This window comes from Dipodomys spectabilis, unplaced genomic scaffold (assembly GCF_019054845.1).
Source record: "Dipodomys spectabilis isolate Male_0828 unplaced genomic scaffold, ASM1905484v1 ptg000018l, whole genome shotgun sequence".
In the NCBI taxonomy this organism is placed as follows: domain Eukaryota; kingdom Metazoa; phylum Chordata; class Mammalia; order Rodentia; family Heteromyidae; genus Dipodomys; species Dipodomys spectabilis.
Window position 1 is genome coordinate 4,326,545 of NW_024870695.1, and position 21,613 is coordinate 4,348,157.

The window sequence follows — 21,613 nt, forward strand, 5'->3', positions numbered from 1 at the left end:
AAGTTAGTGTATGAAGTTATTTGGAAGAGAAGCTTTCTCTCTGGGTACTAATTTCTAGTGGTGTGGAGATATGTTTTCATAAGCAAGGTGAATAAGGTTGGTCTGTGCATTCCTTTTGCCAAGTGTGAGAAGTCTAAAGTCCTGGGGGGGAAAACCACCCACTGGACTGGCTCTCTGCCCATTCCATGGCCTGAAAGCCCTGACAGAGACAAACATGTGGAGTGTATCCTGTTATCTGAGGGTCTGACACTAACCTAGTACTCAACATTTGAGCTATACATCTTCCTAGGATATGAAATTAGATGCCTAAGAAGCCCCCAGATGGCTGTATTTCAAAGAAATGGTATGAAGTTATGTGTCGTGTGTTGCTGTTTAGACAGAATCTTCTACTCCTCCAATGGCCCAAGACTCTTTGACATATCTTCCTAGCTACTTTAGATTTCTATTCTGTGTTCTAGAAATGAAGTTTTTGGTTTTGATTTCCTTTTCCCATAGACTTTTAATTTCTTATTGGAGGAATCTAATTCAGTAAAGCAGGAAGTTTATATTTTAATTTCACTTGGAAAGTGTAATTCCCCCCACCCTGCCCCCAGTACTTTTCTCAAAAGAAGGTAGAGACACATCTTTGTTGCTCCTACTGGATTTCTCATGAACATGGCTCCTTTGTTCCTTCACAACTCCATTCCAGACTCCATATTCTCACACAGTTCTTTTTCAGAGTAGTTGTGTTTCACTTCCTTTTATCTTTCTTTGCCAAGTGAGTTAATACATCCAGTGTTGTCCAAACAGAGAAGCCTTCGAACATGGGGGAAGAGAAAGCCATGTTAGACTTCCATTTGAAACCCTGGAATTTGAAATTAAACCATTATAACTTTTTTTAAAAACTCATTTCAATTTTATTTTAAAAATAGGTTAATTTTTTAAAGGATAAAAACAACATTTTTGAGGGCTCACCATGGACAGGCTCAGCAATGAAGCTCATTTGTATTATTTCACCAGATTCTTACACTAAGTCCATGAAAGTGGCTACCTTTATGGCCTTTATAAGTGAGGAAATGGATGCATGGAGAAGTTATGTGCATTGGCCCATAGGAGGGCAGAAAAGAGAGTAGTTAGGAGGAGAGTGGTGCAGGACATGAAGTCTGGTCTCTCTCAGTCCAGAGGTTGTGCTTTCATATGAAGTTGTTAGCCAAATTTCAAGTTAGAGAAACCAGTGCCCAACCCCTATCTGAAAAACCACAAGGTTTCTATACTTCTTTCTACCTGTAAAACTGGATATTCTAACATAAACATTTTTAAATGTTATCCTACTTTCATAATTACTTTAAATATTACTTTTAACTATCTGTTCTTAAAAAGTAGAGTACTTTCCTTTTCTCCCTTCCCTTATTTCCTCTCCCCTTCTTTAAAACCACGAGTCAAGATAAACATTTCTTTCCTTAAGTTGTTTATGTCAGGTATTTTTTCCTAGTCATGAAAAAGGTGGCTAAGAATTGTGCCATATTTTTTAGCAGTTATTTTTCCCAGTCTCTGTTGACTTTTTAAAAATGAGTTTTTAGGGCTAAGGATATAACCCAGTTGTAGGTATAGTGCTTGCCTAGTGTACACAAGGCTCTGTGTTCAATCACTCATACTATAAAAAAAACAAAGTGAGTTTTTTTGAAAATTATGTAGCCATTTGACGTATATGTGTGTGCATGCACGCACATGTGCCAGTTCTGGGACACTGTTCCTGAGCTTCTTTTTGTTCAAGGCTAGAGCTCTACCACTGGAGCCACATCTTCACTTCAACGATTTTACTGGTTAATTGGAGATAAAGAGTTTTATGGACTTTCTCAGGCTAGCTGTGAACTGTGATCCCCAGATCTCAGCCTCCTGAGTAGCTAGGATTACAGGAGTGAGCATGTTGGCCCATTTGACATTTTTCCTCGATTAAATCTGCCTGCCCTTTTTCTGACTTTTCTTAATTTAGAGATCTAAATTTTCTTCTTTTAAAGGATTTTTTTCTTTCTAGAATTTTCTTTGGTGAATGTAGAGAGTCGTTTTAAACTAGCTTTTAAAAAATAATGTTATTTTCCTGGCATCGTTTGTAAGCAGCCCTTGTATTATTTAATATTCAGCTGTAATCTATACACTCAACTCTCCTGTATGACTTTTCTGGATTACCTGTTTTATATGTAGAAACTGTGCCTTCTGTGCCACCATTACATTTCTGTGGTCTGGTTGTTTTTGTTGCTTTTGTAATATATTGGGAAGATGAATTATATGGAGGAATATTGAGCCAGAATAAGGCATTAGTAAAGATTGAGCATAGGAAGCAGATTGCTCAGCCATAATTAACTTCTCTGTTTCTTAGTCCTACTGTCTGTAAAATGGGGACAGTAATGGGGTGTCTTTTTTATGGTGTTTTCAGGTGAGGAAATAAAAACTAAATTATAATACATGCATACCCATACACCTACACACTCACACACACACACATATAGAAAAAGTATCATATTTATAGATGTATGTATAGTATTTGAAATACTATATTATGTATTTTATATATGAATGTACATTATATATAAAATATATAAATGCATGTGAACATATGTGCTATATATTATGTACTTAACTCAAATATGTTATTCTTTTCTTTCATGGCTTAAAGCCTGTTATTTATTTATTTTTATTTTGCAGCACTAAGTTTTGAACTTGGGGCCTTGTGCTTGTTAGGTAGGTGCTTTACCATACCCCAGGTCTCATGTAATCTTAGGAGATAGGGAAGATTGTCTTAGTCATAAAGGGAAAGAATGACACATTTGCCTTTGTGCACACTAAAACTTGATACACTCTAAAGATAGGCATGTGGCAGTTACAGAGAAATAAATACAGCACATGTACCACAAAGGTTGCTTTCTATCATAAATGAAGAATGCTCACAAGACAGAGAAATCACAAAATGGGCAAAGGTTATAAATGGGCTGTTCCTAGAAGAACTATAGATGGCTAGCTGGGCATTGGTGGCCCATGCCTGTAAATCCTGGCTACTTCTGAGGATCATGGTTCAAAGCCAGCCTGGGCAGGAAAGTCCGTGAGACTCTTATCTCAAATTAACTACCAGATAACTGGTGGTGTTGTGGCTCAAGTAGTAAGAGTGCTACCCTTGAGCTGAAGAGCTCAGGGACAGTGCCCTAGCACAGAGTTCAAGCCCCATGACTGACCAAAAAGAAAGAAAGACAGAAAGAAAGAAATATAGATGGCCAACAAATATATAATGTTTAATCTCAATAATAATGATGGAACTGCAAATTTAAGTAGTAACCAGAGTATCATTTCCCATGCAATAGATTGGCACGAAGTTGGTAACAGAAATAACACCCAGTATGAAGAGGACATGTGGGGGCGAGCATGAGCAATCCCAGTGATAGGGAACAAAAATTAGTAAAGGTTTTTGCATGACAAATTTATAAAATCTATCAAAATGGTATGACTTAGAAAATACTACATATATTTTGATATTTGTTTAAATTTTTAAAATTTATTTTAAGAAACCTTAACTATATATTTTATTTTTGACAGTTTTCTATGTAATAATAATATTGTCACATCGCAAGAAAAATCAACAATTCTTAAACCACATATTTTAATGTGTTATCAAGCTGTTTACTGGGTTCCTTCTGAAGAAGTTAGAGCCATGGCAAGGTTGCTTTTTTCTTTTGTTAGCTATACATCTGTGATAGTTTTAAAAAATCTGTATCTGTATATTTGTGTAACATAAATAAACAAACATTTGTCCAGACTCACAGGCAAAAAGATTCTTGGGAACAGGATCCTAGATGTAGAATCTCAGGATTGGGAAGTAGATGACAAATTTTAGGAAGAGTGAATATTTTGGAGGCAATGGTTTAAGATTACTAAAAGTTTTAATTGGGTTTTAACAAAAGGAGCCAAGGCCCACATCTCTAATCCTAGCAACTCAGGAGCCTGAGATCTGAGGATCACAGTTTAAAGCCAGCTCAGGCAGGAAAGCCCAAGTCTTATCTTCAATAAACTACCAAAAAAGCCAGAAGTAGAGCTGTCCATCAAATGTTGAACAAAACAGCTCAGGGACAGTTCCCAGGACCTGAGTTCAAGCCCCAGTACTAGAAATAAGGGAAGGAAAGAAGGAAAGAAATTAGGAAGGGAGGGAGGAAGGAAGGGAAGAAGGAAGGAAGGAAGGATGGAAGAAGAGAGAGAGAAGGGAGAGAGAAACAAAGAACTTGAGGAAACTCAGTCCAAAAGGCTACAGGAAAAGTTGTAGTGCCGTGGACTTGACTTTGCTAAGCTCTGCCCATTTGTGTGGTGACCCTATCTGCAGGACTCAGATACCCCTAGAGATCATGCTTCCCCCAGCCTTCTCATCCTATGTTGTTTTCATCTCTGTTGTGTTTGGTGGTTGTTTTTGTCTATGTGTGCCAGTCCTGAAGCTTGAACTCAGAGCCTGGTCACTGTCCCTGAACTTTTTTGCACAAGGCTAGCACTCTACCACTTGTTAAGTTCCATTTCCAGCTTTTTTTTTTTTTTTTTTTTTTTGGTAGTTGGATATAGAAGTCTCACAGGCTTTCCTGCCTGGGCTGACTTTGAACCATGTTCCTCAGATCTCAGCCTCCTGAACAGCTAGGATTACAGATGTGGGCCACCACTGTCAGCCTTATCTCTATTTTTAACAGGTGTCATCTGAGGTTTAATATAACCTTTCATGTAGCATCTTAGTCTGTTTTCTGCCATTGTAACAGAATGCCCAACTTCAGGTACTTTAACATTTTTTTGGTAAGAATCTTATTTAGCTGACAGTTCAGGAGACTGAATGTCCAAGACTGGGGAACCCCATATGTTTAATCCCTGGTGAGGCCCTTCCAGCTACATTACAACATAATAGATAGCACTGTAGTGGGAGTACATGTGAGGGGGAGAGAGCTCATGGGAGAAAAGAATTCCAAGAGATTCAGGGGTCAGTCTTGTTCTTTGTACAATTCATTCTTGCAAGAATTGATTCCCTGAAAATGACATTAATCTTTTTCTGGGGTGGTACTTCCAACCATCTAGCCATTTCCCACTAGGTCCCACCCCTTGAAGGCTCTACTACCTCAGCCACCACCACATTGGGAACCAAGGTTCTAATACATAAACCTTTAGCGGACACATTTAAACTGTGGTATCCAGTTATACACCCAGCAGATACTGAGTGCCTCATCTGAGCAAGGCTCTGGGGAGACACAAATGAATAAGAGAGAATGTGCTAGCCTGGAAATCTACACACTAGTGGAGAAAGGGACATTAGCTCTAATGAGTTAGGTCACTGGTTGGAGTAATGTCTATGAAGTGAACCGTGAGGAGGCTGTAGATAGAAAGTGGCATAGGAGAGCTCCTTTTAATGGAGGTCAAAAGGGACAATGAAGCTGTGGCTGTTCTGAAAGGCCTTTGTAGAGGTGTCACACCATCTTTGCTCCCTGCCTTGGCCAATATTCAATTATTTCTCACTTCATACTATTTTTTTTGTCAGTCGTGGAGCCTGAACCCTGGGCCTGGGCACTGTCCCTCAGCTCTTCAGCTCAGGGCTAGCACTCTACCACTTGAACCACAGCACTGCTTCCGGCTTTTTCTGCTTATGTGGTGCTGAGGAATCGAACCCAGCGCCTCATACATGCAAGGCAAACACTCTACCACTGAGCTACCTTCCCAGCCCTTCATACTAATCCTTATATACCATTTACATAATCCTTACATACCATGTAATCCTTACATACCATTCTCTCCTATCTGTCCCCTGTGAACCCTACTGCTATTTCTTCATTTCTTTCACTGGGACCATCATTCCCTAGAATTTGATTCTTCTTTGCACAGCTGTTGCCATATCCAATACCAAATACCATATCCAAAGTCACTAAAATCAATGTACATTACTTACTGATCTTAAAGGGAAACACTATGACTTGTTGCAAATAAGAAACAATGGAAATGAAATGATGCCAAATTTAACAACACTACCAATGTTCTATAGTGAAGGCAATGCTCTTCACCATAGTGAATAGAAAGTGGCTTTGATCACAAGGGGATGCTGTTTAGATAAGAGGAAGACATGTATTAAGTTTAAATACTTGGAAAGCAGAAAATGATCCTATTGGCAATCAAATCAGGAAGACCACGGTAAGAGAGAAATGAAAGGAAAGAGAAGAGACTACAAGACATTTATTTTGTACAATTACAAGAGTGAGTGAGGTAAGCTGGCAATGCCTCACAACTGGGGAGTTGGAGTGTCCCTCTGAGACAAGCTGTTTGGGAGCCACACCTGGTTGCTACAGTAACAGGTCTCCTTTTAATTATGATGAGAAGATTGACAAGAGGGTATGTAGCTTCCCAGACTTGTCTGGGGGAAGTTGGCAGATGAGTTGAAGAAGGGTTAAAGGAGGAAGTAAAGAATGAGTTCCTAGGGGATGGTCTTGAGGTATAAATAGGTCTCCTAAGAGCCAGATCTGCAAGTTGAGGACCTCTGCATCGGTTCCTACTGCCTCTAGGGGACTGGGGCAAGTCTCTCCTCTTTGATTTGGCATGAGCATCAATGACATCCTCCTGGTTTCATTTGCTCCATGGGAGCCCCAGATAGAGGTGGGTGGAGAAGCTATACCACAGTGTTGGAGAAGGGTTTGGGCTGCTGAGCAATCTGGATATCCCTGAGGAGTGCTGGGCTGACCTACCTGATAGGACTAGGGCAGATAAGGGATGCTCAGCAGCCCTCCCCACCCCCACCCAGGTCTCACTCCCAGTCCCAATCCAGCAGTTCAGGAAATGTCATACTATCACAATCTCTCCTTCCCTTGCTTTGCTGTCCCCTCTACCTGTGGATAATACCTGTTGTCCTGGGAATGTTATCTGAAGAGTCATGTTCCTTCTTGGAGAGGCACTTACATTTTCACAGTTGAAATCTTATTTTCATAACTACTTAGTAGTCCCCTATAGTGTGCCATGAATTGCAGGTGGAGGGCAATGGGGTATTTTGTTTTGCCTACCCTATTCCTGATGCCTACCACAGTGCTGAGATACAGGAGGTGGCCTTAAAGTATCTAGTGAGCAAACAAAAGACTGAAGCACAGTCTTCAGATGTTTGTGGAAAACCAGTGAATTCCCACCCTTCCTCTTGGGCTTGACTTCCTCTCCCAGTGCAGCAAAGTGCTGGGAATGATGGGGAGATAGAGCTCCAGAGGTGGGGTGCAGGCATGCATGGGAACCACGGCTGGGAACTTGGGTTTTACTTGAAGGAACTTGGGGAGAGTTTTGAGCAGAGGAGAGACAGGATCTGACCTGTTTTAGGAAGGATCACTATGGTTGCTGTGGGAAGATTAGGCAGGCAGAGGGAGAGGGGTGAGTGGAAGGATGGGGATAAATTAGAGTGATAAAACATCAGGAAGAAGAGAGGTCTGCTGTTGACTGCTTACTGAGCTGCCACTGACCACTGTCCAAGTCACTGACCGAGTCACTGTTACCTATAGGACAAAGACTAATCTGAACTCCCACAGTCACTGACAGCTCGTTTTTCAGGGCTGTTTTGCACTGTATCCCATAATGTTCACCCACAGCTGCCAAACAGGGTATACTGCAGTGCCCAAACCCTGGCACCCCTTCACCTGTCCCCCCATCCTTCTTTGAGTGGTACTGGTTTTTTTTGTTGTTATTTGTTTTCTTTTTTTGAGTGTGCTGATACTGGGGCTTGAACTCAGGGCCTTGAACTCTTAATTTTTTCACTCAAAGCTGACTCTACCACTTGAGACACAGCTCCACTTTCAGCTTTTGGTGGTTAATTGAGTTGTGTTCCTTAGATCTCGGCCTCTTGAGTAGCACGTGTCACTGGTGCCAGGCTTAGCATTGGTGTTTTGAACTCAGGACTTCACACTTGCTAGACAAGTACTCTACTACTTGAGATACCCTGGGCCTTTTTTGCTTTAGGTATTTTTCAGATAGGATATTGCGCTTTTTTCCTGGGCAAAAACTCTTTTAGCAATGCTTAGTTCTCATCATGAAAAAAAAAATCTATCTGCTGAGCTTACTGTTTTCTTGTGTCCCTTTATGAATTGCATAGCATAGACTATTAAATACTCCAAAACCTAACTGAAAGAATAGAGGATAAAGGAATTTTACATAGCCATTAGAAAGAATAATAATACTGTATGTCATTTGCCGAGAAATGGATGGACCTAGAACAAATCATGTTGAGTGAGGTAAGCCAAGCTCAGAGAAACAAATGGTACATCTTTTTTCTCATATGCAGAAGCTAGATCTAAAATACTGGGACATAATTATACAGGTCTGTAGGTATTCACACACAGTGAGAACAAAGGAGGATACCCTTAGAATAGGAACAGAAAGGCACAATGCCGATGTGCATATGATCATACAAAATAATATTTATCAAAATGAACTCCAGGAAATGAAAACAAGGGTTTTTAAATTTTTTTGCACTTTGTATTCTTTCCTTTTTGTTCTGTTTGTTTGTTATATATCCTTGATTTGTTATATATCCTTGTCATATATCCTTTGTTATATATCCTTGTAAGGGGAGGCACAGAAATGGAGGGACAAAGGGTAAACAAATGCAACAGTAGTACTCACTGAAAATTGGGAGCGAGCAAGAGAAGGGGGTCACATTGTCCAAAAAGAAATGTAGTTACCTGAATTATGTAACTGTAACCTCTCTGTACATCATTTTTATAATAATAATTTTTAAAATGATAGACAAAGCAGCAACCAATGGTTCTTCCTCCTCCTCCTCCTTCTTTTTCTTCTTCTTCTTCTTCCTTCTTTTTCTTCCTTCTTCCTTTTTCTTTCTCCTTCTTCTTCATCGTCGTCGTCATCATCATCATGGGGCTTAAACTCTGGGCCTGGACACTGTCCCTGCGCTTTTCAGTTCAGCGAGTGCTCTACCTCTTGAGCCACAGAGCTACTACCATTTTTCTTTTCTAAGACACTTTTCTAAGACTTTTTCTATGACATAGATGATCATTGGTCCTCTAAGTTTTACATCTTTTAGGGAAGAGTTAGCTGACTCCATCCTGATGTCTGTGTCTGTACGTGGAAGAGTTGATTTTTTTGGGGGGGGGGGAGGTGTCGGTCACGAGGCTTGAACTTTGGGCTTGGACGCTGTCCCTGCACTCTTCAGCTGAAAGTGAGTGCTCTTAACATTTGAGCCACAGCGCCACTTCCGGTTTTCCAGTGGTTTATTGGAGATAAGAGTCTCACAGACTTTCCTGCCCGCCTGGCTTTGAACCTTGATCCTCAGATCTCAGCCTCCTGAGTAGCTAGGGATTACAGGCGTGAGCCCCCGGTGCCCCGCTCCAGTTGAAATATTTTTAACGTTGCTTAGGCTGGCCTTAAACCCATGAACCCCTGCCTTAACCTCCCAAGTAGCTGAGATCACAGCATATACCACCATGCCCAGCTGCTTTGCATTTTCTTATTGACTAATGATGTTGAGCATCTTTTCATGTGTTCATTTTACATTTGGATGGTATCTTTGGTGAAGCATTTCTTTAAATCTTTGGCCACTTTTTATTGAGATGTGTATTTTGTTATTATTGTAAACTCTTCAAATTCAGGAATTGAATCCTTTCACAGTTTTATGCTCTGCCGAAACTTCCAGTATGTGATTATGTTTTCATTTTCTTGAAAATGTCTTTTGAAGACTAGTTTACATTTTGATGAATTTCAATATAGTGGTTTAAATATTTTTAATTTTATGGATCATGGTTTTGGTGCTGGATCAAAGAAACCTTTGCTTAACTAAAGGTTGTAGAGATTTTCTTCTGTTCAATGCTAGATATTTTCTAGTCTTAGGTTTCACAGTTAAGTCTATGATCCATCTTTAAGATTCACTGCATACCAAATACTGGCCCACAACTACAGAGCCAAAGAAGATTGAGTCAGAGTTCTTCTTGTTGGTCACCTAGGTAAATGAGTAAACAGAACTTTCTTGTGGCATAAGGAGACTAGTGTGCCAGGGTATACCACTCATCAGATCTGGACTGGTCTCCAGAGAAAGAGTCCATGAGCAAAGTTTACAGGACTCTGTAGGAATTAGGTAGGAAGTGGGACTCAGTAGAGGAAGCCTGTTGCTCTCTGATTGGAATGCTTGGAGCTTGATGACAACCCCAATGTATCCTGGCAGCCATTGGGCATTTACTGTGCCTGAGATCTGTGTGCAAGGAGGCTGGCAGGTGTGTGCAGAGGGGAATAGGGCCCATATGAGGACTACTTAGCATCGGTTACCCTGAAACAAAGAAGAGTGGGTGGCTTTATGTCTTGGCTCATGCCTGGCTTTTTTTTTCTTTGAAGGCTGAGAGGAAACTGTCTTTCTTCATTGTCAGTGACTGTGTTATAATGAGCCCATCCTTAGGGGGCAGCGGTGGTGCTGTTATATAACTGTTTCTGGCTCCTCCCTGGGCACAGATCTTGTAGCAGATCTTGATGTTCCTGTGGCATTATTCCCAAGGACTGTGCAAGGAACATACCACAAGGTTATTCCAGCATCTAAAATTATTCCTCACCTTTGTGGTTTTTAAATATATTTAAAACACAATGCTAGCAGTATTCAGTGCTGAGAGATTGGGCATATTGCAAAGCACTGAATAAATTAACCCTGCAAAGCACAGCAGTTGTTTTCATTAGCCAGCTGGCACTACAGGAAGATAGCTAAAGCCCGTGGTTTAGAAAAGAAAATTTCAGGAATGTGAGGACAAAAAAGAAATCAGCTGCATTCAGTGATTAGCTTAATCCAGCAACAATAAAGAAACCCAGAACTCACAGTGCTCTGAGCAATGGCAGACTCCCCCAGCCTGTGCAAAGGGACAGATTGGCCCTATTCAACTGGAGTGGCCCTGTGACTCTGTGTAGCCGTGGTGAATAAGTCCCAGGAAGAGTTCAAATGTTGTTCCTGGATCCTTCTCTTTTTTCCCTCTGGTGGTCCCCAGGAGGTGACACTAATTAACAAGCTCAGCCACCATGTAGCTTCTGAGGCCAGGACACTTCCTGCATCAAGCCTTCTGCTACCCTCAGTCCTGCAGACACCTTGCCACAGTTTCTGGCAACAAAGATGGGAGCCCTCCCCTGGAAGGCTGTAAACTGTACCACTCTGGGCACTGTTAAATCATCATGTTGCTTTGTAGCTTTGAGGTACCAGACAGCCATGTCTTCAGTAAGTTCCAAAAGGCACAGGGAGTATGGTGGGAGACATCAGAGTTTATTTTAGTGTGTGTGTGTGTGTGTATGTGTGTGTGTGTGTGTGTGTGTGTATGTATATATGTATGTATGCATGCATGCATATACACCAATACTATGGCTTGAGGTCAGTCTGACTGCTGTCTCTCAGCTTTTTGGTTTGTTTTTTGTGCAGGTCTTGGGGCTTGAACTACGAGCTGGGAACTATTCTTGAGTTGAGCTTTTTGCTCGAGGCTGGTACTCTACCACTTGAGCCATAGCTCCACTTCTGGCTTTTTTAGGTCGTTAATTGGAGCTAAGAGGTTTGTGGTATTTTCTGCCCAGGTTGGTTTTGAACTGTAATCCTCAAATCTTAGCCTCCTGTGTAGCTAGGATTACTGGCAACAGCACTGGAGACTGTCTTCTTCAGTTTCTTGAGGAAATAGCTTTCAGTGCTGTCTTGGTAGCTTTATTCCTGCCTGCCCTTCTCTTCCCCTAGACTGAGTTCAGTTCAGGAAGCTCTTCCTTACCAACCTTTCCCACCAACCATAGTACCCCCACACAGTTAGGATCTAGTTAGACCTTGTACTCTGCACTCTTCAAGCTTGCATGATTTAGGGCCAACTTTGTGAATATAGCTATGTCAAAACTCATTTCTGCCTCATGGAGTCCTTTGTGAATATGTCAGAGACCATAAGATTCTGAAGGTACCATATCAAATAAGACTGCTGTCTTGGAACAGGAAGTAAAAAGAGCCAAAATCCAGTCTTGATTTTTTTCTTCCTTATATTAAAGATCTAGCTTTTACTGTTATAAAATTTTACTTTATTAAATTGTCTCCTCCCCATAAACTGTCAGGAATTAGTCAAGATAGCCTGGACAAGTGCTAGATGGACTCCTTCCTTAGCATCCTAAGAATCCCCTACCTTTGATGTAAATGAGGATGAGTGATGAAAAGCTACTAGGGGTAAGTGCATACCTTTCAGAGGAAAGAGAAATTAAATAGTCTTGATTAAATGAACCATTTGAGGATGTCTCATCATAACTCTTGGAGCTTACTGTCTGGAAGACCTGTTTCCTCCAGGATGGTAGAAGAGTTGACACCAGCTCTCATGTCTGAATCAGAAGTGAGATGTATTTGGGTATCTGTAATCCCAGGATTTACAAGTCTGAGGCAGGAGGATCTTGAGTTTGAGATCTGGGCTTCAGAATCATCAGACCGTCTCCAACAGTAACAACAACAGAAGTGGAGGTGTGAGTGACAGGTTATCCCATCCTGCTTCCTTGGATTGTCAGGGCCCTTTCTCAGCAAGGGGCCTTGTCACTGAGGGGAGGGTCTATTATTGCATCTGTGCTAAGTAGTAGACTCTCTTTTGTCTTCGTAGTTCAAGTGCACAGAAGGCTCAAGGGTTTTGCTGAAGTGGGTGGGGCAGTGTGCCCTATATTGTTCCTAAGAGGAAATAGAATAAAATGCAGTCGCACTGCCTGTTGCCTTGGAAGCTGTGTCGTAACATCATTGGGCTTTGTCCCTGTGCCACCTGACACAGGGGTCTCAGGCATACAGAAACAGAAAAGGTTGGGTAAAAGAAAAAGAGATACTTAGACTTGATTCTTTAAATTACTGATTCCCTAAATCTGTAGTTACACCAGCTCCCATGATACAAAGCCTCTACTAACATAAATTCATTTATTGTATCTACATTATGATATATGGTTAAATCTTAATAAAAATGTAAAGTATCATTTACTATAGCTGGAATTAGGATGTATACTAAGGATTTAAAAGGCTATCATTCAGAAATAAGTCCAGGAAATTATATGTCTTTAGAAATTTGATATTGAATGATTTTAGGATTTATTTTTCAAGCATGACTGAGTTAATGAATTACATCTTATAATATAAATGATTATATATCAACATGAATATTATTTTCAAGGCAATAGTGCTGGAAGCTCTTCATCTTTATTGTGGGCTTCTCCTCCTGAAAGCAATTTGGGAATTTTTTCCTTTTTTCCCCTCAGTTGTTCAGAAAACTTTCATAAGTCTTACAGGAGCCAGTGCTAGAGCCTATGTGTCTTTTTTTTGGGGGGGGGGGTGTCCGGTCGTGGGCCTGAACTCTGGGCCTGGGCGCTGTCCCTCAGCTCTTCACCTCAAGGCTAGCGCTCTACCACTTGAACCATAGCACCACTTCTGGCTTTTTTTTTTCTGCTTTTGTGGTGCTGAGGAATCGAACCCAGGGCCTCATGCATGCAAGGCAAGTGCTCTACCACAGAGCCACCTTCCCAGCCCAGCCTATGTGTCTTTAAGGAGCTCCCTCTTCAGGGTGGAAGTGAGTATCTGGGAGATACCTATACACGTGTCCTCTGTGAAATTCAGGATCTGATGTTCAGCAACTGATATTTTCTGAGCACCACCTGTGTTCCAGGAATACTAATGGTGAACAAGGAAGGTGGGGCCCTGCTATTACTAACTATATTAGTCATCCTTCCAATACAGTATCTGAGATAATTGGAGAGAGAAGCTCATTTTGGCTCATAGTTTCAGTCCATAGTCCCTTAGCTTTGTTTTGGGGGCCTGTGGTAGCATACTACACAATAGCAGGAGGGTATGGGAGAGGAGTCTGCACATCTCACAGTGGCCAGGAAGCAAAGAGATAAAGGGATGTGCTGGGATCCCAGTGTCCCCTTCAAAGACATGCCTCCCAGTGACCTAACTTCCTCCCATTAGGCCCCATCTCTTAAAGGTCCCACTACCTTCCAGTTAGCACCATGGGCTAGAGACCAATGCAGGTACATTTCAGATCCAGACCATAGCAGCACCTATCGCTGATGGTGGAGAAAGGCAGATAATCAACTATGTATAATCAATGGTAGTAATAAGCTTGTTTGCTTGTTTGATCATGAAGGTTCTGAAAAAATAAAACTGGGGTCTATGTGGAGGGTGGGAGTGCTATTCTAGAGCGCGGGAAGGAAGTCTCTTAGAGGAAGTACTCTTAGGCAAAGATGGTCTGAGGAGAGAGGAACCCAGCATGTGAGGATTTGGGGGAACATTTGGGCAGAGGAAACAGTGAGCACAAAGCTCTTCATTGGGAACTGGCTGGGCATGCACAAGATAGCTTGGCAGCTTGTGTGACTGAAGTGTAGTGAGTGGAGGAGAGTGGTTGGAGCCATGGTAGGAAGGCGGGCATGGCCTGGGACCTTGGGGATCATGACACAGAGCTTGGTTTTTTATTCCGAATATAATGGAAAACCCTTGGAAAATTCCACATAGGAAGTGACATAATGTGATTTGGTGTGTGTGTGTGTGTGTGTGTGTGTGTGTGTGTGTGTGTGTGTGTGTGTGTGTGTGTGTGTGTGTGTGTGTGTGTGTGTGTGTGTGTGTGTTGTTTGTTTGGTCCTAGGGATTGAACCGAGGGTATTGTGTATGGATGCTAAATATACATTCTACCACTAAACAGCACCTTCAAACCCCTTGCACAGTGTGTCTGCTTTTTCAGGAGGAAAGGTTTGTTTTAGCTCATGTTTCAGGGGTTTCAATCAGTGGTCACCTGGACCCATTGTTTTTGGCCCACAGTGAGACAGAACATGATAGTTTTGAAAACATGTGTCAGAGAAGCCTGTTTATCACATGCTGGATTGGAAGCAAAGAAAGCAAAAGAGCACATGTCTGCATCCAGTAATTTCCTCCTCCTTCCACTGCCATCCAGATCTCAGCCTACTGAGTGGTACTGTTTATTTATTTATTTTTAAATTGTGAAAATGCTGTACAGAGGGTTACAATTACATGGGCAAGGTAATAAGTACATTTCTTATTAAGCATTGTTGCCTCCTCCTTTGTTTCCCCTTCCCATCCCTTCCCATCCCCCTTCCATTCCCCCCCATACCCCCCTCCAAAGTTGTAAAGTTCATTTTTCTACCGACCTAACAATTACATGGGCAAGGTAATAAGTACATTTCTTATTAAGCATTGTTGCCTCCTCCTTTGTTTCCCCTTCCCATCCCTTCCCATCCCCCTTCCATTCCCCCCCATACCCCCCTCCAAAGTTGTAAAGTTCATTTTTCTACCGACCTAACGTGTATCCCTATTTAAACAATTTGTTTTTTCCCTTTCCCTCCACAAATTATACCAACATCAAATACAGTGAAAACAGGGGTTATACTGTGGGGGAGGGATAAGTGGTGCTGTTTAAATTCAGGGCAGGTCTTCTCTCTCATTTGCTGCCCCACATTCCAGTCATCTCTGGAACTGTCTTCACAGACATACCTGAGGTGTGCTTTACTAATCTCTTAGGTGTTTCTCAATCCAATCAAGCTAACAAGCAAGATTAACCATCACATAAGGCTGTTAAAAAAATTAAAAATTAGCTGGACTCCAGTGGCTCACACTTGTAATCCTAGGTACACTGGAGGCTAAGATCTGAAGATATTAGTTTGAAGTAAGCCCAGGCAGGAAAGTCAATGAGACTCTTTTTTTTTTTTTTTGGGGGGGGGGGGGTCCGGTCGAGGGGCCTGAACTCTGGGCTTGGGTGCTGTCCCTTAGCTCTTCAGCTTAAGGGTAGTGATCTACCACTTGAGCAACAGTGCCACTTCTGGCTTTTTTCTTTTTGCATAGCCTGGGTACTGTCCCTAAGCTCTTTTGTTCTACCACTTTGAGCCACAGCTCCACTTCTGGTTTTTGAGTAGTTCATTGGAGATAAAGAGACTCATGGACTTTCCTTCCAAGATTGGCTTCGAACCATGATCTTTAGATCTCAGCCTCCTGAGTAGCTAGGATTACAGGTGTGAGCCACCAGCACCAGCCCCTGGCTAAAAATTAAAAACTTTTCATTCACCATACATAAAAGGATTTTCATTAATCTTAATTGAGATATGATTAATATACAGAAACTACACATATCTAATCTAATGTATACAAAATACACTGGGATATGATAAATTATATAGGATTCCAGACACTCATACACAGTAAGACCAAAAGAGAATACTCTTAGGAGAGAAACAGAAAGATGCAATCTATATGTCTCTCTTTATATGTATATAAAATTACACACACACACACACACACACAAACATTGAAGACCTCCAAGATATGGAAACAAGAGATCTCTCTTTTTCTTTTTAAATTTTTATTTTTTAATGATTCTGTCTTCTCTTATTTGTGTATGGTGCATCCATGTGCATATCTTCAGGTGAGTGGAGAGGAAGGTACAGAACTCAAGGGAAAAGAGGTAAAAATGTACAGCAGTGGAGCTCACTGGACACTGATGAAAGTGAACTATATGTCTTGTGGGTAGAAACAGGAGGGAGGGCCTAGGAGAGAGTGAGGGGACAGAAGATACTGTAGAAAAGGAAATTTACTCATTACCTGACTCATGTAATTGTAATTCCTCTGTATACTACTTTTATAATAACAATAAAGTAAATTTTAAAAATTTTCATGATTTTGAACATATACCTATAGCCATGAAAACATCACCAAATCCAAACTAATGAACATATCCCTCACTTCCAGAAGTTTAAGTATATGACATCATGTTGGTGACTACAGGCATTAATGTTATATAGCAACAATATATCAAACATCTTTTTTTAAATTTTTATTTTTTTATTGTGAAAATACTGTACAGAGGGGTTACAATTACATGGGCAAGATAATGAGTACATTTCTTATCAAGCATTATAGCCTCCTCCTTTGTTTCCCCTTCCCATCCCTTCCCATCCTCCCCCCCTCTACCAAATCCTCCCCCCCCCCCCCCACCAAAGTTGTAAAGTTCGTTTTTGACATAAGGACTTGTACTTCTCATTGTTGCAACAGGTCCACCTATATCCCTATTTAAACGACTTGTTTTCCCCCTTCCCCTCCACAAATTATACCGACATCAAATACAGTGAAAGCAGGGGTTATACTGTGGGGGAGGGACATACAAAGCAACAAAGAAATTACCTTATAAATGTGTTAGAAACAATCTCATGAAAGAAAAAAAAACATTTGAATACATATCTTAGGTTTCATTTCCCTAACATCACCTTATCTGACCTTTTCTGTTTGACTCAGACATATACTAGATATTGCAGATAAGGGAAACCATGGGACCTATGTTTCTTTGGGCTTGGCTTACTTCACTTAATATAATTTTTTCCAAGCCTTTCCATTTCCTAACAAATGGGGCAATGTCATTCTTTCTGATGGAGGAATAGAATTCCATTGTGTATATAAACCACATTTTCTTGATCCATTCATCTACTGAGGGGCTCAAACATCTTATATAACTATCATCTTATACCCCCTTGAACGGCCCCCTCCCCCACACTTGTCCCCCTTCCTGTCCCCTGATAACTACTGTGCTATATCTGCTTTTATAAATTTGATTGTTGAAAATAACATATACAGGAGAAATTATGAAGTATTTGTTTGTGAGTGATGTAGTTAACAAAACATCACACCAGATCCATTCCTGTTGAGACAAATGGTAGGATCTCTCTTTCTCTCCTTTTCTCTCTCCCCTCTCCCTCTTCCTCCTCTTCTCATTCTCCCTGCACCCTCCTTCCCCATTAGCACTGTGACTGAACCAGGCTTTTGTTCATATTAGACATCACCACTGATTATACTCCTTTCCTAGGATTTCCTTTTCTATGAAAGCTGAGTAAAATTCCATTGTTTAGCTACATCACCTTCTCTTTAGTTAGTCTCTGTTAGTCTTGTCCATGAACACTTTGGTCATTTCCACATCTTGGTTTTTGCATGTAATGTTGCCATGAACATGAGCGTGAAAAATTTCTTTGAAATCCCTATTTCATTGAATTGCTTTGAATCCATATCTGTTCATATATATATATATATATATATATACATATATATACATAAATTTTTTAAATTATTATTCTTTTTTTTTTTTTGGTGTTGGTCTTGGGGCTTGAACTCAGTCTAGCTATAGCCCCTGAGCCTTTTTGCTCAAAGGTAGTATTCTACCATTTGCGCTAGAGTTCAGCTTTTTTTAAAATAAGTTTTTTTATTGTGTAAATACCGTACAGAGGGGTTACAATTACATGAGCAAGGTAATGAGTATATTTCTTATCAAGCATTGTTGCCTCCTCCTCTGTTTTTCTCTTACCATGCCTGCCCTCCCATCTCCACAACTACACCCTCCCTGCCCCCAAGTTGTGAAGTTTGTTTTTCAATATTGTATCTTGTATATTTCATTGTGGCAATGGGTCTACCTGTATCCCTATTTAAACAATTTGTTTTTTCCCTTCCCCTCCCCAAATTATACCAACATCAAATACAGTGAAAACAGGTGTTATACCGTGGGGGAGGGACATACACAGCAACAAAAAAAATCACCTCATAAATAAGTAACAAACAATAGCAAGAAAGAAAAACCACTTAAGTCCTTATCTTGAGGTTCATTTCACATAACATCATCTTGGAGAAGGAGGGGTAGCTTATTGGAGACGTCTTATGGACTTTTCTGTCCAAGCTGGCTTTGAACCATAATCCTTAGGTCCCAGCCTCTTGAGTAGCTAGGATTACAGATGTGAACTACCAGCACCTGGTTAATTTTTAATATTTTGAGTAGCTGCCTTACTGTACTCTTTGCCGTAGTAGTCACACCAGTTTACTGGGAAAGGGCTTCCCTTTTCTCTTGCCCTGGCTAACACTTGAGATAAAGGCTTGGGCACTTGTTCAAGGATAGCGTTCTGCCACTTGAACCACACTCCCACTTCTGGCTTTTTGGTGGCTAGTGGGAGATAAAAACAAACAACTCACAGCATTTCCTGCCCAGGATGACTTTAAACCATGATCTCAGATCTCAGCCTGCTGAGTAGCTAGGATTACAAGCATTAGCATTTCTCTGAAGTTAAGTGATGTTGACTATTTTTTTATATGCCTATTAACGTTTCAATGCAATCTTTTTTAAAAATCAGGGCCATTTACTTATTTACCTATTTGCTATTGAATTATGGGAGTTCTTTATAACACTTTATGGAATCATCTCTTTTTTAGTTATACTGTTTGCAAATACATTTCCTGAGTGGCCTTTTCATTCCCTTTGCTGTCGGAATCTTTTTAGTTTGATGTTGTGTCACTGTTAATTTTTGTTTTGTTATCTGTGCTTTTGGTATCATATCTGTGAAATCTTTGCTGAGATCAATGTCATAAAGCTTTTTCCCTGTGTTTTCTTCGATGAATTTGACAGATTCAGCTCTTTTGTAGTTATTCTCTTTTGAGTTGATTTTGCTGTCTGGTGTAAAACTGGAGTTCAGTTTCATGGTTGCAGGTAGATACTCTGTTTTCCATCACTTTTTTTTTTTTTTGAAAAATTATCCTTTCCTTACTGAGTATCCTTGGTGCTTTGTCAGTTGGTTATAGTATATATGGTTTTATTTCTGGCCTTTGTATTCTGTTCCATTGATCTACCATTTTTAAATGGGTTGGTTATGATTTATATTTTTAGAAAACCCCTCTGGCTGCCAAGTGAGTATTAACTGTAGTGGGCAAGATGGGAGAAGAACAAAGGCAAAGAGGCTGGTGAGGGGATGTTGCAGCATTCAGGTGAGAGGAGCAGGTGATGGTCCTGGACCTAGATATTGCAGAAAAAGAGCTAGAGATTTTTCTGGAGGTTTAGAAGTAGAAAGATCAGAAAGTCTTTGTAATAAAATCTTGATCAGAAGGATTCTGGAAAGAAGGGATAGAACATTCCTATAGTGAAGGTCTTGGAAGCAAGAGTTTTTTAATGTACTGTTTGTGGTTCTTTATTTTTCTTTCCTTCTTTCCTTATTATCTTCTGGTGCTGTTTTTTTAATTTTCTATATCCTTTGTCTTGTTTATAAGTTTTTCTGATTTGAGGAGGGAAAGAGGAAGCACAGAAAAAGAGGGACAAAGGTGAACCAAGTCAGCAGTGAAACCTACTAGACACTACATTGGAAATGAACTATACAACTTGAGGGGAGGGGAAAAACTGGGAGAGAATGAGAAAGGAGGTAATACTGATCACAAGGAAATGTACTAAACATGACTTCTGTAACTGTAATACCTCTGTACATCACCTTTACAATAATTTTTTTGGGGTCAGTTCTGGGGCTTGAACTCTGGGCCTGGGCACTGTCCCTCAGCTCTTCAGCTCAAGGCTAGCGCTCTACCACTTGAGCCACAGTGCCACTTCTAGCATTTTCTGTATATGTGGTACTGAGGAATCAAACCCAGGGCTTCATGGATGCTAGGCAAACACTTTACCACTAAGCCACATTCCCAGCCCCTCCTTGGCATTCATTATTGTCCATCTGTAAGACATAGATGACAACCATTGCCTAGCAGTGTAGTCAGGAGCATGAGATGATATAAGGAAATGCTGAGCACCGTGGCTGACTCATAGTTGGTGTTGATAAATACATTTAAAATGAGAAAAAAGTGAAGAATTTTGGGTAGAGAGCTGCATCTTCACAAGCAGGAATTTGGGGAGGGATAAACTCCAGGAGGACTTTGGCACAGTCTGTACTGAGGACAAAGACAGGGCTCCCACTGGAAAGGCTAGCCATAAGGATTTGATCTGCCTGTGTGGGCAGCTGTGAATTTAAGAAATGGGAGCATGAAGACAGAGTTCAAAATGACTGTGAGGTTTGAGTCGGGAAAAGTTAGAGAAAGACTGTGCTTGTGATAGATATGGGCAAGTTGGGAGCAAGGTTGTTATTGAGGTTTATTCTGGGCCCTTTGCTGAAGCTGGTGGTAGGCAGGCAGGTACCTGAGTTCCCCTCCCTGTCCTTTCCTCCCCTCCCTCCAGGAGAGCTTTTAGGCTAGCTGGACAATAAATAAGTAGACAGACCAACTAGGAGCTCTCAGGAGACCCATCAGACTGGAGGAACTATTTTCTAGGGGGAGAGACTTGAGCTTACTTTGCAGGGCAATGTTGAAATGAGCCATGCTGGGGAGCTGGTGAGTGTCCTGGGCTTCTTTTTGCCTCCAACACCAGCTCTGGGATACTTCCCCTCCCACCCCAGCACTGGCTGGCACACTGGTGGGAAGAAAGAATCGGCTTTATTGAGGCATTTCCTTCCCCACTGCTCACACCATCTCTATACTTGGTTATGTTTTCTGCTGAAAGCTACGGCTTCTGAATCCTGGTTCTGCTCCCAGCTGCTTCCTCCTTCGTTCTTTGCAGACCTAGGAGTACTACAGATCCTAGCTCTGGGGTTCTGCCACCTCTTTGCTTCTCCAAACCCACACCTTTGGCAGTAGGTTCTCTCAGCTCACCTCAGTTTCCCAGTTGGCAATCCCAACAGACCAGGTATAAACATGGCTCAGGATGCTTTAGCCTAATGGAAGATAGAAGCCTCCAATTCCCTACTATACTATAGTTGTTATTTCTACTTTGTTACTATGCAATAGGTTCTTTAAAACATTTCTCAA

General features: G+C 41.1%; 1 protein-coding gene across 8 annotated transcripts in view; it reads left to right on the forward strand.

Moving 5' to 3' along the window:
* Window positions 1-21,613, forward strand: part of Specc1 (sperm antigen with calponin homology and coiled-coil domains 1) — a 246,676-nt gene that overhangs the window by 27,583 nt on the left and 197,480 nt on the right. The window lies entirely within an intron of this gene.